Below are 16,914 nucleotides of genomic sequence, written 5' to 3'. Positions count from 1 at the left end.
GATATAACCAACTAAGACAACATCACAATACCATAGTCAACTCAAAATTCGAGGACTGAAACAGGAACACCAAATCATCCATACGACAGGGTCCTTTAACCAAAGCAAAACATGTCATTTCATAAATTAAAGCGAATACAGTAATTAAACTCACAATGCAATAATCAGAAAAGACATTATTCCCTCAAGTTGATTTAAAACATTCAAATCGATCAAGTTTTCTACAAGATCTAAATCAAATTACAGTTATCTACCTTGTCAAGGGATAAGTCGTTCTTGGTTTTCTAACTCCTATGTTTCAAAACATCGAACAGGCAATTAGGCCGCAATGAGTTTTTAACCAATTCATATTATTACATCTCAGACAACCGTTAATCTATTAAAAATAAGATATTTAATCTCCAACAAGCATCATAGACATACTGGTTCAAAATCAATCTCTACAGATTCACAATTTTCAATCCCAGATGTACCATACGGATCATGGAAATATAAATATAAAAAGGGAGTCCGAATGAAGATAATCGTTATCAAAGCATATCGTTTAAATTTTTACTGCCCAACGATAAATATTTCACTACTTTTCAATTACTCAAATGATGAGAATAAGGCAACAATAATCAATTGCGAAACAACAGTTGTAAAACTTAATTAGAAAGGGGCAAAGTCACGAAATGAAGTTTGAATAATTAATCCACCTATAAACTCCATTACCAAGATAATCAATACCCAATTACGTTTATCATTTTTATGCCCCTTAATCATCATTAAGCATCTAATTAAAGCTTAGCATTTAAATAATATTTAAAAATGTTATAAGCTTCTTTATAATTTTTTTTTGAATACTAATTAAATACATTATAAAAAAAAAAACTATTTAAAAAAAACTTTACCTTAAACCAAAACGCGTTCAAAAAAAAACAGGGGAGGCGAGCTGGGCGGGCCGTGCCCTAACCCTAGCTCCGCCCACACCATAACCGCAGGGGATACCCTACGGGCGGCGCCTCTGCGGTGCCCGCAGGTCCGCGGCGCCCTGTGGCCACCGCGGCCCTGCGGCCATCGCAGGGTGCCGCGGCAAAGACGAACACACAGCGCGGGGGGAGGCATAAGGTTGGCATGCGGGGAAAGGGGGGAGGAGGAGCGGGGGAGCTCCGCTCCCCGCCTCCAACCCCAAAACACCGTTAAAGCAATAAAACCAACGCGCAGACCGGGGGTTCCAAACAAAGCCCAGTTCGATAAAACAACGCGAACGCCCAGAAGGTTAACACATATACGCACAGGTTTCAATTCGAACAAAACTCACAGGTTTAAATTCAACGAAACGCACAGGCCGGGTTTGGAAAATAAATAATGTTTAAAAATTAACACACAGTTCGATATTTAGAATAAATGTTTTCATTTCCTTTAAAACACAATTCGAGCTTTCAGAACAAAAACGCCCAAAAACAAGAGGAGTTAACAGCACCTCTAAATCACTTCCAGCCAAGCTGGTAATTTACCAATCGATCCATAAACATGGCATTCGAATGAAAATTTAAATCCAAGATAAAATCTTCATTTTCATTTTAAACCAAAAACTAAAAAAAAAGAGTTGGATCCTACCTGATCTCGCAATCCTGGCAAGATCGGTTGAAGAATCCCAATCTCAGCTGCCAAAGCCTCCAATTTTCCATCTCCAATCCAAAAACTTTCCAAAAATGTCCCTCCCTCTCCAAATTTCCCAAATTGGGTTATATGGAAGAGTTGACCCAAAATTTTCTATTTTTGGGATAAAATCTTTTATTTACAATTAATTCCTCAAAATTTATTTCTTTTTAACTATCAACAAAATAACTTGCTTAATCAATTAAAAATCGATTTCTTTCACAATCAATTCAATTTAACCTTTCAAATACCAGAATCCAACAGAAAGCAATTAAACCTCTTGCAATTAAATACAAATCCTTCTTTTTCATCAGCATATATAAATAATGCATTTAATAATCGAAATCAGCCATTAAATTCAAATTTACTTCCAATCTAAAACGAGCAATTCATTAACAACGAAAAACGCATAACGAATTCTCAATCAATTTAATCCATTAATCTTCACTGCACAAACGCATAAATACTCAAAATAATGCTACGGACTAATTCATCACTTAACCAAACACACCAGGCACGCAAATCGAGAAGGCCAACCAAACAGACGACTCGCAAACCCAAACCAACAGGGATTACCGACGATTGGCGATGCTCACTAGAGCACGACTAAGGTCGACTAAGGTCTTACGACCACCTAATCCGACTCTAAGGATTAAAAAGTATGCTCAAACCTGCAAAACCAGGTGACGACGAACCTCACACTCATGCGACTTCGTACCTGAAATCTCCTGCAACAAAAGATCATACATGCATACATTTATAACATTTACTGAAAGCGTTAGTCCGATACTAAAATCACAAAATAGGTACACTGAATAACCTGCATACAACTAGTGTGAGAACCACATCAATAGCTATGCATAAAATCAACATCTGACTGTAACATCATATTACGATTAACTAATCAAGATTAAACCAAGGTTAGAGATCGATTACGGTAGGGGTACTACATTTCTAATCAATTAAAAATGAGTAAAGCCAAACATATAAGAAACAAAACCATTATTTACATTCTAATATAGATTTTTTTTTCCATCTATTTGATATTGACCAAGTTTTACTATAATTTATAAATTTCAATTTAAATCAATTTCTTACAATAATTTTCCAAAAGCAATATTAACCTCCAATCCATATTTACTAACATCAAGTTATAAATTCTAAAAATTATATATATATATACACGCTGTGGGTTCCCACAGATAAAGAAAAACACACAAAAAAAAAACAAAGAAAAAAACAACAGCACCCCCACAATTTAATAAATTAAAAAATATTATTTCCTTCCTTCTGCATTTTCTAAACACAAAATCAAATAGAATCAGACAAAAACATAGTTGTATATGAACAACAAAACAAAACAATTCCTTTATATATATATATATATATATATATATATATATATATATATATATATATATATATATATATATATATATATATATATATATATATATATATACGAAGATTCAATTTTCTCCATTTTCCAATTCACAGCATAAGCACTAAAATTTTGAAACTTCAAATTCCTCGACCCAAATTTTTTTTGCTCTTCATCTTTGAGACTCACATGGAAGAAATAAAATAAACTAAATAGAAAATTTACACTTCCACAAATAAACTTCAAACACTTCCTCTTTCTTACAAGAATCTTCAATGAATTTTCTCTACTAAACATAGCACACAAAAACACAGAGATTTCTTTATTAGCACTAAAATACAATAACAAAGGTTTTAATCCCAACCTTATATGCTTTCTTGAAAGAAAAAATGAAGATGAATCTAATGGATGCGTGCACAACAAACCACACCAATCCTTCTAAAGCTTTCCACTAAAATAAACCCCTTCAAAATTTCATCAACACCTCCAAGCAAAACCCCCATTCAATATCGGAGAGGAAATTTTCCCAAAATGCAAGAACCTCCATATTATGGAAAAATCCCCCAATATAAAGGATTTTTACCTAAAATATCTTTTAGGACAAAAATCTTTTCCTTAAGAAAATACCACTTTCTGTAAAATTTGAATTTGAATTTCTTTCCTCCAATTTAATAACATTTATATTTTTAATTTAAAATTAAATTATATATATATATATATATATATATATATATATATATATATATATTTATATATATATATATATATATATAAAGTTAAAATAACTTTTTACAAAAACGCATGACACAATATTAAATCCACTAGATGATATATATTAAATAATTAATTTTATTAATCAACTTAGTATGATTGATTTATTTATTTTAACATAAAAGGTTCTCATATTAATTTATCCCTAATTTAATTTGTGTATGTCAATACACATTAATTATTAATAACCCTAAGGTATTAATAATTAATTTCACATAAAATAACACTAGAAGATTTTAATAAAGTCACAAAATGCATAATACACAAACTCATCTAAACCAAATAAAGATTTGACCCGCATACCAACACTGGAAAGGTTGATAGAAGATTGTCAATACTCACTATCGAGCAAGGCTAGGGATGACATTTAGAGCCTTAAGACAATCTCCTTTACTTCCATCAGGTTAATTAGGTACGCTCAAACCTGTGAAGCTAGGTGGAGTCAGTACCTTGTACCTGCAATTTCTACATCATCGAACCACACACACACACACAAATATATATACACACCAATGAAGGAGAATTGTGATGTTTCGTGTCTCACCAAAGTGAGTGACGAAAAATCATCTCCTCGCACCCCATACAGACTCTGCACATACATGAAGATAGATACATAATGTAACTCATACATAAGGTAAATGTGTTAGCCCATGGTCAATAACACATAAATAAAGTTAACATCTAATCATCCATAAGGAACTAATGCATAATCAACATTCACTGAATCACACATCAAAGCATAGTCCACCATAACATAATATCTAAATAAAAACATCACCACATAGTGTATCCACATAAAACACTGAAAAGTCAACCATCGTGAAGATGAGTATCGAAAAAGTCTGATCAAGGGAGGGGTACTACAAATATACTTTTTACTATTTTTTATAAATATATATTTTCAATAAATTTTTAAAAATGCATGTACTGAAATATAACTCTTTCCATTTGCCGCCACCTTTTTAATTCATTAATTATCCAAATTAGAAATTTATACCATCTTAACATGTATTCCTTTCTTTAGTGCATCATATTTTTTTTCAAAAATTTTAAATATTTTTTTTTTTCTTGTCAAGATAATCAATCATATATTTAAGTGTTGATGACCTACTTTCAATATAAAAAAATATAAAATATAAAAAATAATTAAAATATTAAAAGATTTATTTTGGAATATTCACTTGTAGATCTAAAAAAGGGTATGTTTACGTTTCAAAAAAAATATTATTTATAAGAGCAGGACTTGTTGAAACATCGAGTTTTTCAAAAAAAAAAAAAAATTTGGTAATTAGACCTAAAGTGGTATAAAATTTATATTTAGTAGACACTCTGAATTGGAAAAGTTGTGGTCTATATATAACTTATCTATAATGAATCTATATAGATCATATGCTTGACTAAAATTATTGTTTAGTTAGAAAAACTTAAATTCACTTTTCCTGATAAGTTGGTCTGAAACATGACACAGTATTGTACTTTTACCCTTATAGATAAAGTGACATTATTGACATGCATCTCTCTAGCATGGTGAAAGTTCTAAAAGATTCTCAATCATTGAGTGCATATGTATCTGTCTCGACAAGTTGTGATGTTGCAAAATACATTATTTTAGAGATGGAGAGTTAGATCAAAGTTTTGATCTCTATGAAAGTTGATCGGAGTTTTTCTTAGAAAGAACTACCATCAAAGCCCCCACCTTGTAGAATGTGTAAATAAACCTTTGGTAAACTTTTCTCTTTGTCATGTACATATTTTCTTGCAACATTGATGGAGTATTGCACATAGGGGAGCAAAGCCATTGTATACTACTTGTGTACCCTTTGTCTTTGATGTTAAAGGGCGAGAGAATTGTTAGAGAGTATTGTTTTTCCATCAATGAAAAAGGGGGAGATTGTTGGAAATGTGATTTTGTATGTTTTTCATTGATGTCAAACTTGGTTGTCTGGAGGGATTCTGATCTGGATATGATCATGTATTGTTGCAGATTTCTTTGTCTTTTGTTTGGTGTTGCAGTTGAGTTTGATGTTTTGGTGTTGGTTGTGGTAAGCTCAATATGTACATGAAAGAACACTTAATGTATGCAAAAAGAAATATTTAATGTCTCTTTGGCATGATGATTTGGATTCCTTTGGATGGTAAAGATTACGTTCTATGGATGTTGCATCAACTAGTTTTATGGTTTGGGGATTGCATAAGTTAGTTGTTATTTTTCTCTAACAATAAGGGTGTTTGTCAAAATGGTCCAAAAATTCTTCGGTGGCCTCTAGATATGTTAAATTTTATGTTGCGATTTAGTGGACATGATTATGTGGTTCGTGCAATATTTTTAGTGTGTTTCTCTAGAGGTGTTTTTTTTTTGCAAGTAAGTTATGTTGATTTGTATTCGGTATATTTAGTTGTGTTATGGTTTGGTGTGTCTGGTTAGATTATCTTGTTTGCATCATGATTTTTGATCTAGATATGTATTGGAGAATTAATTAGAATGTTTTTATGGGTCTCACCATGGTGTATGGAGACCCATGTGGTATAATCATAGGGGCTTCAATAGCTAGGAAATATTATATCATGTGCATTCATATTGGGGGGTTTAATATCCCAAAAATGAGCGTACAATATATTTCCTATGAGTGAAAATAGGGGGATTTTAAATTCAGGGTATGAAAAATGCAATATTTGGTGAAAATAGGGGCCTTTTAATTGAGTCTGTGTATTGGGAGGGGGTGACAAAAAAGGAGTTTAGGGCAATATTTTTTGAAAATAGGGGGATTATTTAGTATGCCATGAACACACGTTCTATAACCTAGGTTCACTAAGGGAAGACCCCATTGGTATAATTTGCATTGGAAGATGTTTTTTGGCCGACCAAGATTAATAAGTTCTACTGTTTATCTACATGTTACATTTGGTGGCATTTTTGGAAGATGTGTTAGTGTGTGCAAATCGTCAGATTCATTTTGGAAGGATGTGTTGTGATGTATTTGGGTCCCCTCTTTCTCTTGGAGTGGACCGGCTTGATTATTTTTGGTCTGGGTAGCTTATTTTGTGAAATAATATTTATTTCAATTGCATGACCGACCTTCAATTAGGTTTTTGATGATCTATCTTATATTTAAGGAGTGCAGATGTATGAGTTGAGTGTGTGAAAGACTATGATATCTTGAGGGATAGAGTGTGGATTGATGAGAAGCAAAATTTGAATGATGTGCAAGCAGATTTGAGATTGAAAATGTGCGCAAGTTAGTTTGTGAAGAGCTTTAAAGGTGATATTTTCTATGAGATAGTGTGTTGAGGCAATGAAATTTTTCAAAGATTATTTCCATGATGTTGGTCGCTCGATATAGATGTTCAAAGATAGTTTCATAATCAAGAGATCCTTATAATATCAATTTTATTATTTTCTCTATCGTTGATTGACAATGGGTCCTTCGACATCTCTTTGTATCTTGACTTGAAGCAGTGTGCTTTAGTTGTGCAAGTCCATGTATCTTGCCTTAAGAAAGTATGCCTTATTCTTGCAAGTCCATTAGCTGCATTTTTCTCCTTGTCAATAAGCCTAAAATATTGTAATCATTTTATTCATATTGTGAGTTTGATTCTCACCGTGGTTTTTTCTTGTTTGGGTTTTCCACATAAATATGGTGTTCATGTGTTGATTTAATTTCCAGTATTGTTGTAGAATGGTTAAATGTTGTTTACAATTAATCTATTTTGAAGATCCAAACTAATTCACCCCCCCTCTCATTCCCATTGTGGGTTCAACAAGATCCTGTCCCCTATAGTTCTATGACAAGAATTAAAAATTACTTGTTTCAATGTTGATTCATGTGACTATTGTTTGTGAGCTTCAAATTATGATACAATACTTATTAGATCTTACCTATTGATGTTTTCATCTCATGGTAAACTAATGCTTTATCAACCAATTATTGTAGAGGTTAGTGAAATTTTTAATTTGTTTCTATAGTAATATTGGAATAGTAAAATATGTTTTTTTTTCTTACAAGAAATTAATTATAAATTTACATTCTGATTGGACTTTTTTCTTTGTCAAAAAAAATAGACTACTTAAAACACAATAAAATTTGGATTAAACCATTTTTCTTTTTCCATAATTATTAAAAAAATCTAAATTATTCCAATTTGAAATTGAACCTCCTTTCCTTTATGTCATTGTTAGAAAAAAAGGGCAAACTACTCTAATTCATAATAAATAAATTTGGACTGGACCTCTTTTCCATCTACAATTGTTACCACAAAAAACTAGACTACTCCCATTCACAACAATGAGATTTGTCCTGACATTTTCTTTGACAAAATTATGGAGAGCACATGTTTATGAACAAGTGATTGACATTTAGAATGTGTTGAGGGATGCATCTTGATATGTGCAGTCAAGTATATATTGAAATGAGAGAAGATCTGAACAAAATACATCTCATATTCAAACTAGAGGCATTTATGAGCTATGTGGTTTTATCATTGTGGACAAACTCCATCATTATTTTGAAGAGCTATGAGTAGTTTTTTCTATAAGTGGAAAATTTACAAATCATAAGGCCATGTAACAAGTCTAGTATTTGGGGTTCATTTCATAGTGTGTTGGTTGAGTGTGTTGATAATTAAAGAGAAGATAAATAAATAAACAAACAGATTATGTAGGACAAAAACATAAAAAATCAAAGGTACCAATATTTATAGTGGTTCACCATAAAATGCTACGTCCACTTTGAAGCAAGGGAGAACATTATATTATATCTTTGTTCCTCTGTACAAACAACAATACTATTTATTCTACCAGGTAACAATTGTCTAATTACAATATGCAATCAAAATTATATCTTCAAAGAATATTAAAGGGCAGCAACTTAAGGAAGACCAACGAGTAGGAAGACCAACAAGCAATCTGTTAGGATTTAACTAACAACAATCTCCCGCTTGAAGTCCAACCAAGACTGCAATGAGGTTTCTTAGAGATTCTCCCATACTTCAAGACCAAAGTCACATCTTAACTTGGAGAAGATTTTCAAGACTTTAACATTGCCAAACTTTGTTCTAAGGCACTTTGAATAAGCCTTCTCCAAGTCAAATCATAATTAATAAAACCTAGAAGAGAATAGGCTCCAAACACGGGTGATTGCCCAAATTTATTTTCAATTCTTTCTACCCCCTCTTCTATGTCCTTGAATCTTTCTAGATCATCTCTTAGCCCAGAGCATCCCAATCCAAATTTTAGAGCAACACACTCCTCAAATTCCACTTCCTAATCAAACTCCAATGTGTTCTCTTCTAAAGAAAAGTGGTGTCACCAAAATGCAATAACATTGTCTCTAACAACACAATTAGGGGAGATAAAAGTATATAATCCAAAAACCCCTCTATAAAATATTTGATTTACTTAATCAAAAACAAAAAAGTTAGCTTAAACACAACAAAAACTGCAGGAATACTAGTCTATGTCATCCTAAGCTTGGTGAAGATATTGCTATCAAATCTGAGCTCCAACTGTCCTCCTAAAAGCTTGATCACAAGCTCATGCCCTATGGAAAAAAGCAACCCCGACACTTCCACAAATTTCTCTTGGGTCAAGGGAATACCCACATCCTTTGTCTGCAATTGTTCATTCAAGTTGTAGAGCACCTACACTGACATTTTATCATGATGCAGGTGCATTTCTTCTTTATATTCCCTTGTAGATTCCTCAATAGTTTGAATCCAAAAAATTATTTCACTAGGCCCAAATCCTCCAAATATGCTAATAGAGAAGCATGAACCTCTGGATCGACCAAGACCCCCACTCGTCATGCCAAACAGATTTCCACTGTAAACTCTAGAAATATGTTATCATCTTCAGAAGTATATTCATCAAATGGTCTCTTGTTCAAACTCATTTCCATGCATTCAATCGAATCACCATCATCACATTGAAAGGAAGTTAAGTAGAAGAATAACTTCCTACACTAACCTTGAGAGGAGGGTAATGCAAAAACTTTTACAGATCGTTACAATAGTTACAGAAAACAAAAATAGACATAAGAACATTCAAACCATAACACGGTGATTTACATGGGAAAAACCCTTTCAGGAGAAAAATCCCACACTCCAAAAGCCACCCAATATATTATTCAACAATAAAAAAAAATTACAATATACTTGCAGAGAAATCTCTTTGCAGGAGTACCACTAATCACAGATTTAGAGGTAACTCAATAGCCATAAGACTCTTACACACAACCTCTATCTCACCCACCTCATATATAGGAGATACAATACAAAAAACCGTCAAACAATATTACAAAACCATGGGCTAAAACCACCCAATAAGATGTAGCCGACCTTATCTCCCTTCTAGATGCCCTATGATGTGTTAAAACACACATCAACACATGCCTCTCCCTTTTACAACTCATTTATTTGTCTGATATATTTTATATTTCCTATTTCAAGAGTACAAATTTCTGGAGGCCATAACTTGCGAAACCTGTGTCTGATTGATGAACAATTTGAAGCGCCAAAAAGCTCATGAAGTGCTCTATCACCTCGTAAATGCTACATTGTTTATGCCCACTTTTCAGGGCATTTCGAAGGGTCTAAAGTCCCCAAAATTAATTTTAAACCTTTAATTGCACCCCTCCAAAACAAAAAATATAATATCTTCAAAACTAGTTGTGATCTTGTGATGAAACTTTACTGGCATGCTTATCTAACCAACCAAAAGCTTCTAGGAGAAAAAGCTTCTAGGAGAATTTAGCACCATTTCATGCTCGAATGAAAATTTACTATAAATAGTAACCTCGTGTAAATGCAAGGTTGAGACACCATTTTCCCAACACACATTTCTACTAAAGATCTTTTTTAGTATTCTCTAAAATCTGAGCACCAATATGTTTACTCCACCCGTTGCCTCTAAAATTTGCACTTTCAAGTACATTGCCCTTGGTATGGCTAATTGGTAGTCATGGAATTTCTCTTGAAACTACATTATTATCAATCTCTGATGGTACCCTCTCTTCCTCTCTTAATCTTCGGAGTTCCTTCTCTTTTGATGCTTCTATTCAATAATATCTTCTCTTGTTGTCTTCTCTTCTACGTGTTGAGCAAGGAGATCCTCATTCCAAGTGATTGTCGAGCCAACAAAAAAGGTATTTGATGCATCAGGAGGGAGTTACTCTTGAAGATGCCTTATTGGCCCTCCCATAACCTAGTTATTCTTGAAGTCCATCCCAGGTGACTTCCCCGAAAGGACTACATCTCCTCTTCCAATACATGCCACAGTTGTATCAAGAGTAGAGAAAGAAGAAACTTTGACATCCTCTTCTTTAGCTGAATACTTTTCATTGTTCTAGTCATCCCACCAATCTACATGATAGATTGTTTCAACTTCTTCTTGCACAACATCATTCTATGTTGATTCTAAGTTCTCAATTTATAAAGTGTTAACAAAATCTTCAATAGTTGAATCGGCTTTGAAAAATCTAAATGATCCAAAATCCTCTTCTAAGTAGCCCAATACTCACAAAAGGCGAATTTGAAGTAGAAAGAACAACTCCCACTTCATCATAACTCTTTACTACATAAAAATACCCAGCTCCAAGATCTAACACCCAATCATCTTCCATCTCTGCTCTCTTTGGATCTAACCAAGCTCTAATACCAATTGTTGATAATTAAAGAGAAAATAATTATATAAACAAACAAATTATCCAGGACAACAACACAAACAATCAAAGACACCAATATTTATAGTGGTTCACCATAAAAGGCTATGTATACTTTGAAGAAGGGAAGAAAATTATATTATACCTCTGTTCTTTTGTACAAGTTCAACAACACTGTTTATTTTATCAACTAACAACTATCTAATTACAACATGCAATTATAATTATATGTCTTCAAAGAATATGAAAGAGTAGCAACTAAAGGAAGACCAACATACAGCCTATTGGGCTTCAACTACCAACAAAGTGGTGGTGTTGTTGTTGTGTACACGAAGATTCAAACCTATGTTGGGTCATTATGATCATAGGCCTGTGCCTTCACCGATTCAATGTGCTTGCGGATTTGAACCTTTGAAGGATGTGTCTTACTAGCATCACCAATCGTGTTAAAATTTTACCAAACATTTGAAAAAAAAGGCCTAGACAAATAGAAGCATGAAACCATGATCATGCAAATCCAAGAGAAGGAACTATAATCAGGTAGTTCATGTCACTAGAATGACATAAAGATTCAGAACCATGTTCAACTTGGTAGACTAGCCACCTATCCTGAATTATAGAACTAAGGTGAAAGCATCTACTATTTATGTATCAAACTAACATGATATGCTAGTTATTTGTTTGTACAAAACCAATCTTAGATTGTCTTGATTGAAATAGTTTTACTTGTAAATGATTAACAAATGTCACTTCCAATACTAGTATTAGTGATGAAATGGAAAGGAGTGGTGTCCATAAGAGTAAGTGTTCACCATGAACAATGGTGTTGTAGTAAAAATTAGCATATATATCTTATACATAATCTATATAAACTATGTGCAGAGATATCAATGCATTTAGTTTTTAATATATAGTAATTTTATCAATATAATATAAAATATAGTTTAGTTAATATTGTAACAATTGAAGATGGAACATGTACCATAAATAGATTAATATTATTTTAATTTTATATGTAACTATAACTTTAAGTTTATATATAAACTATATATTATTAATCGATTAAATTAATTATAATATTTTTCTTATATAAGGCTCAAATGTTCGCCATGAACAATGGTGTTGTAGTAAAAACTAGCATATGTATCTAATATATAATCTATACTAGCTTAGATATCTTAAATACATCTATCTAAAATGTGTCGAGAGATATTATAGTATCAAGGCACCTATTTAAACATAAGTGCCTCAAGACTAATATCTCTCAATGTATTTTAGATTGATTTATTTAAGATATATAAGCTAGTAGCAACCAAAGTGCAACATATAAAATATTATTTTATCATCTCTTTTATTTTATTTGAATAAAGCATTATTATATTTTACAAATCATGATACCTATCATATTCATTCAATGTACAATAAAAATTCATAATGAAAAAGACATTTCATATTTTAAACCAAAAATTAAATCTCAAAGTTAATAGAAGAGTTATATTCAATAATGTATACATTACATAAACATATTATGTTTCCAAAGATTTAAGTCTTTCTTTCTCTGCTTTCCTTTTGGCAAGTTGTTTTTCTTTCTTAATTTTTTCATAACGATCATATGAAAATGGTGGTGATATTCTAATTCCATCCAAGGAATTAACATTTGATATAAAAATAAATATTAATATTTCCCTTTCTCTTGGTCATATATCAATTGCTGCACTAGAAAGAGTTAATCCTTATGATTTGTGGATTATTGAGGCCCAAGCCAATTGTAAGGGAAATTAACATGTGCGCTCCATTTGTATTGGTGAAATTCAAATTTGGAGATGCATCTTCTAAAGGAATTCCAAAGTAATTATCAAATTCAACCATAACGTATGTTAGTGGATCTGGTGGGGCACATCCAGGTTTGTATATGATATTTCAAATGTATCCTAAAGCTCCATTCACAAGACCTTCTTCTATCCATAAACTAGATGTTATCATGAACCTTGCATCCTTATCAATTAATAGTTCAACATCAAAAATTCATCATTCTGGCCTCTTGCTAGATTAGTACTACCTTATTTACTTGCAATGTTATGGGCTATTGATCTTCTTAGTGAATAATTCTTTTTTTTTTTTATGATTATGTACATTATCATTTCTTGCAAATAGATGAATATCATTATCAAAATCCTCCTTAATTTTTGGATGTAATGAAACATTTGTTCTTGTCATCAAGAATTTTCAAAATTCTATAGTTGGATGTACATCTCTAATAATTGTGAGTAATTGTTGAAACCCTTGTTGGTCTTCACTTCACCTTCCCATCTGAATATCTTATCCAAAGTAACAACTATCATAAACTCTTCCCATAATAAGTTTACACATACATTACTATCATAAGGTGGTTGCCACTAATAGGAGGTAGTTGTTCCAAATCTCCTACCAAAATGATTGATCTTTCACCAAAACTCATGTTTGAGTTTTTCGTAAAATATTGGTGGTCTTGAATCAATATTTTGTAACAAATTTTGTCTACTAAAACTCATTTCATCAATCAATATGTATTCAATTTGTTGAATTTATTTTTGGAGACTTGTGAGCCTTGTGCCTTCTAATTCAACAAAATTTGCAAGAGGAATTCTTAGAGTTGAATGAATTGTTGATGCATCAATGTTAAAAGCTATAACTCTAGTTGGTGCTAGTAATAATAGGGGAGAACATTATGGTGTCGATGCCTCATAAAGTGCTTGATGGATTGCATCAATCAGAAATTAATTGTGCATCAATTAGTTGTTCACTTCATTGTCTCATATAATTTTGAGCATGTTCTTTCTATTGTTCTCTTCATTGCTCTTCATTTTCAATACTATTAGAGTAATATTTTATTAGCTAATAATTATTTATTTAATTATTAGTCTATTATACTCTATGCTTAAGCTAAACTTAGGAATCTTATAATTATTTAGGGTTTTCACCTTTAGGGTTTCGAGTATCCTCTTATAAGGATTCTCTCTTTGTATTTTCATTAACAACTATAATTATTGAATTGCATTCTTGTTGCACAATCAGTATGGCTTCTCTTTTCTGGATCTTTGAATTCTAGCCTCCATAGCGTTTTTTCTTTTCTCCTTCTGTGACAGGTTTGCATGTAGGTGATCTTTGGGAGTTGTAGAGTTGATTTTTCCTCAACTCCAATATGGTATCAGAACTCCAGATCTACATGCCCCTGTTCTCTTCATGAGAGATTTTGGGCCTTGTTCTTGAGATCTGTGTATTCGAGGGTTTGTGCAATTGCTTTTTTCCATTTCTGGGGGTAGCTAATTTTTGGGTACATTTTGGTGCCAAAAGGAACTCTCAGTTGGATTCAGAAGGCTGATTCCATGAATTTTGATATATAATTTGCCTTTTTTTGGTGACAGGGGCATCTAGGGCTGATTTTTTATGGGCACATTTTTTGAGGCACAAAAACCCATACGACTGTAACTGCAAATGCGTCAAAGAATTTTTGTCAAAAAAAAAATCCTCTTTATTGTCTCCAAGAGGGGTTTTTTTCTTTTGGCCATAAATTGGTCATACAGAGGCGCTTTTTCGAAAACCTTATATCGTCGAAAATCTATTTTCGAGCTCTATCCAAATCTAGAGGTTTGAACTTTTGATTTTTCTTTTTTGATGGCGTTTTTTGTTGTCAAAGCTAGAAGTTCCTTTTTGCACTCCAGGAGACATAACTTGAGCATCTGAACTCCATTTTTTGAAAACTTTATATAGTTGGAAAGCTTGTTCTGTGTTATTTCCATTCATATGAGTTGTCTTTCTAGATTCTGCTCTAAGTATATTTTATTCAGTTTTTTGCTTTTCAGCACTCTTGTGAATATCTTGGATGTTTCAGGTCATGGGATCTCTTTCTTTGAGTATGATGTCTTGTCTTTGGTTGTTCTTTTTATATTTCCAGTCTTTTGTCTCTTCTAATCATTGTAGCATTTTATTATGCAAACGCACTGAGATAAAGTGCCACCATGCATTGTATACTTGAGATCTTGCATATCTTGTGTCTTATTGTACATGCACTACTTATAAAGTGTCAGGGGGGTTGATGTTTGTCTTTTGTTTGCCATCTACCTTTTGTCAAGTGAGTGTTCCTTCCACGACGTTAGTCTCATGATGTGTGTCAAGTGAGTGTTCCTTCCACGACACTATGTACTTTCTCTGCACCTTCGATGTTCCTGGTTCTTTGTCATGCAATTCTTGTTGGCTGCTCTTTTTAGTGTACCTATCCCTCTCCCTTTTCAACATTATGGGGAGGTTTGTCCTGTTGTTCTAATGCTTCCTTGGTTCGATTGATCAACTCTTTAGGCTTTGGTGTTTCATGCCATCTATATCTTCAAGTTCGGTTGTTTGCCTTTGTTTGCCATCTGATTCGAGTAGTGTCATTTGAGGGAACTCATACAGATTACAATCTTCTCTACCTAGTCATGTTCTATTTTAGAGGAGGTTCTTCAGATCAATAGTTACTCTTTGACAGTGTTTGCAGTTATTTCATGCTTCAGTGGTGTTCTTCATGCTTTTTTTGTTCCTATCTTCTGGAACACTCTTGTTTGGAGGCTTATTAGTCCTTCACTCGAGCTTCATCTCTTCTTGGAGAGGAGTTTTGTTCCTATAGGGTTTTCTCATTTTTCTCCACTTTACAGAGATTTTATTGTACTTGGGTACCTCATCAGGCCTAGTTGTCGGGACCCATTGTTGGTTTCCTGAATTTTAAACATGTTTTTTTAGTCCTTAGTTGTTTTTTAGCTACTCCCTAAGTTCATCTTAAGGGGGGGTGTTAGAATAATCTTTTATTAGCTAATAATTATTTATTTAATTATTAGTATATTATACTCTATGCTTAAGCTAAACTTAGGAATCTTATAATTCTTTAGGGTTTTCACCTTTAGGGTTTCAAGTATCCTCTTATAAGGATTCTCTCTTTGTATTTTCATTAACAACTGTAATTATTGAATTGCATTCTTGTTGCACAATCAATATGAAACCTCTTTTCTGGATCTCTAAATTCTGACCTCCATAGCATTTTTCCTTCTCTCCTTCTGTGACAGGTTTGCATGTAGGTGATCTTTGGGAGTTGTAGAGTTGATTTTTCCTCAACTCCAATAAATACTTCTCAATTCCTCTCTTTGTGCATTAGCCATTTATTCACATCGTTGTCTCATATAAATTCGAGCATATTATCTTTGATGTTGTATGCATTGCTCTTCATTTTCAAAATATATCCTTTGGTGAAACATCTTACAAACTAAATATACAAAAAAATTGAATTAAATGTATAAAATTTTCAAATATAAATATTTAAGTACATTTATGTTTACGTAGAAATTATTTATTATTGCTATATTATTTAAAATTCGTCAAATATTTTATACATTTTAAAAGGTTTCCTTAAAATTATCTCTAATAACAAACAACTATTTCATAAGTATAATTCAT

The sequence above is a fragment of the Cryptomeria japonica genome, chromosome 6 (genome assembly GCF_030272615.1).
Source record: "Cryptomeria japonica chromosome 6, Sugi_1.0, whole genome shotgun sequence".
NCBI lineage: Eukaryota > Viridiplantae > Streptophyta > Pinopsida > Cupressales > Cupressaceae > Cryptomeria > Cryptomeria japonica.
This window is presented reverse-complemented; position numbering follows the sequence as displayed.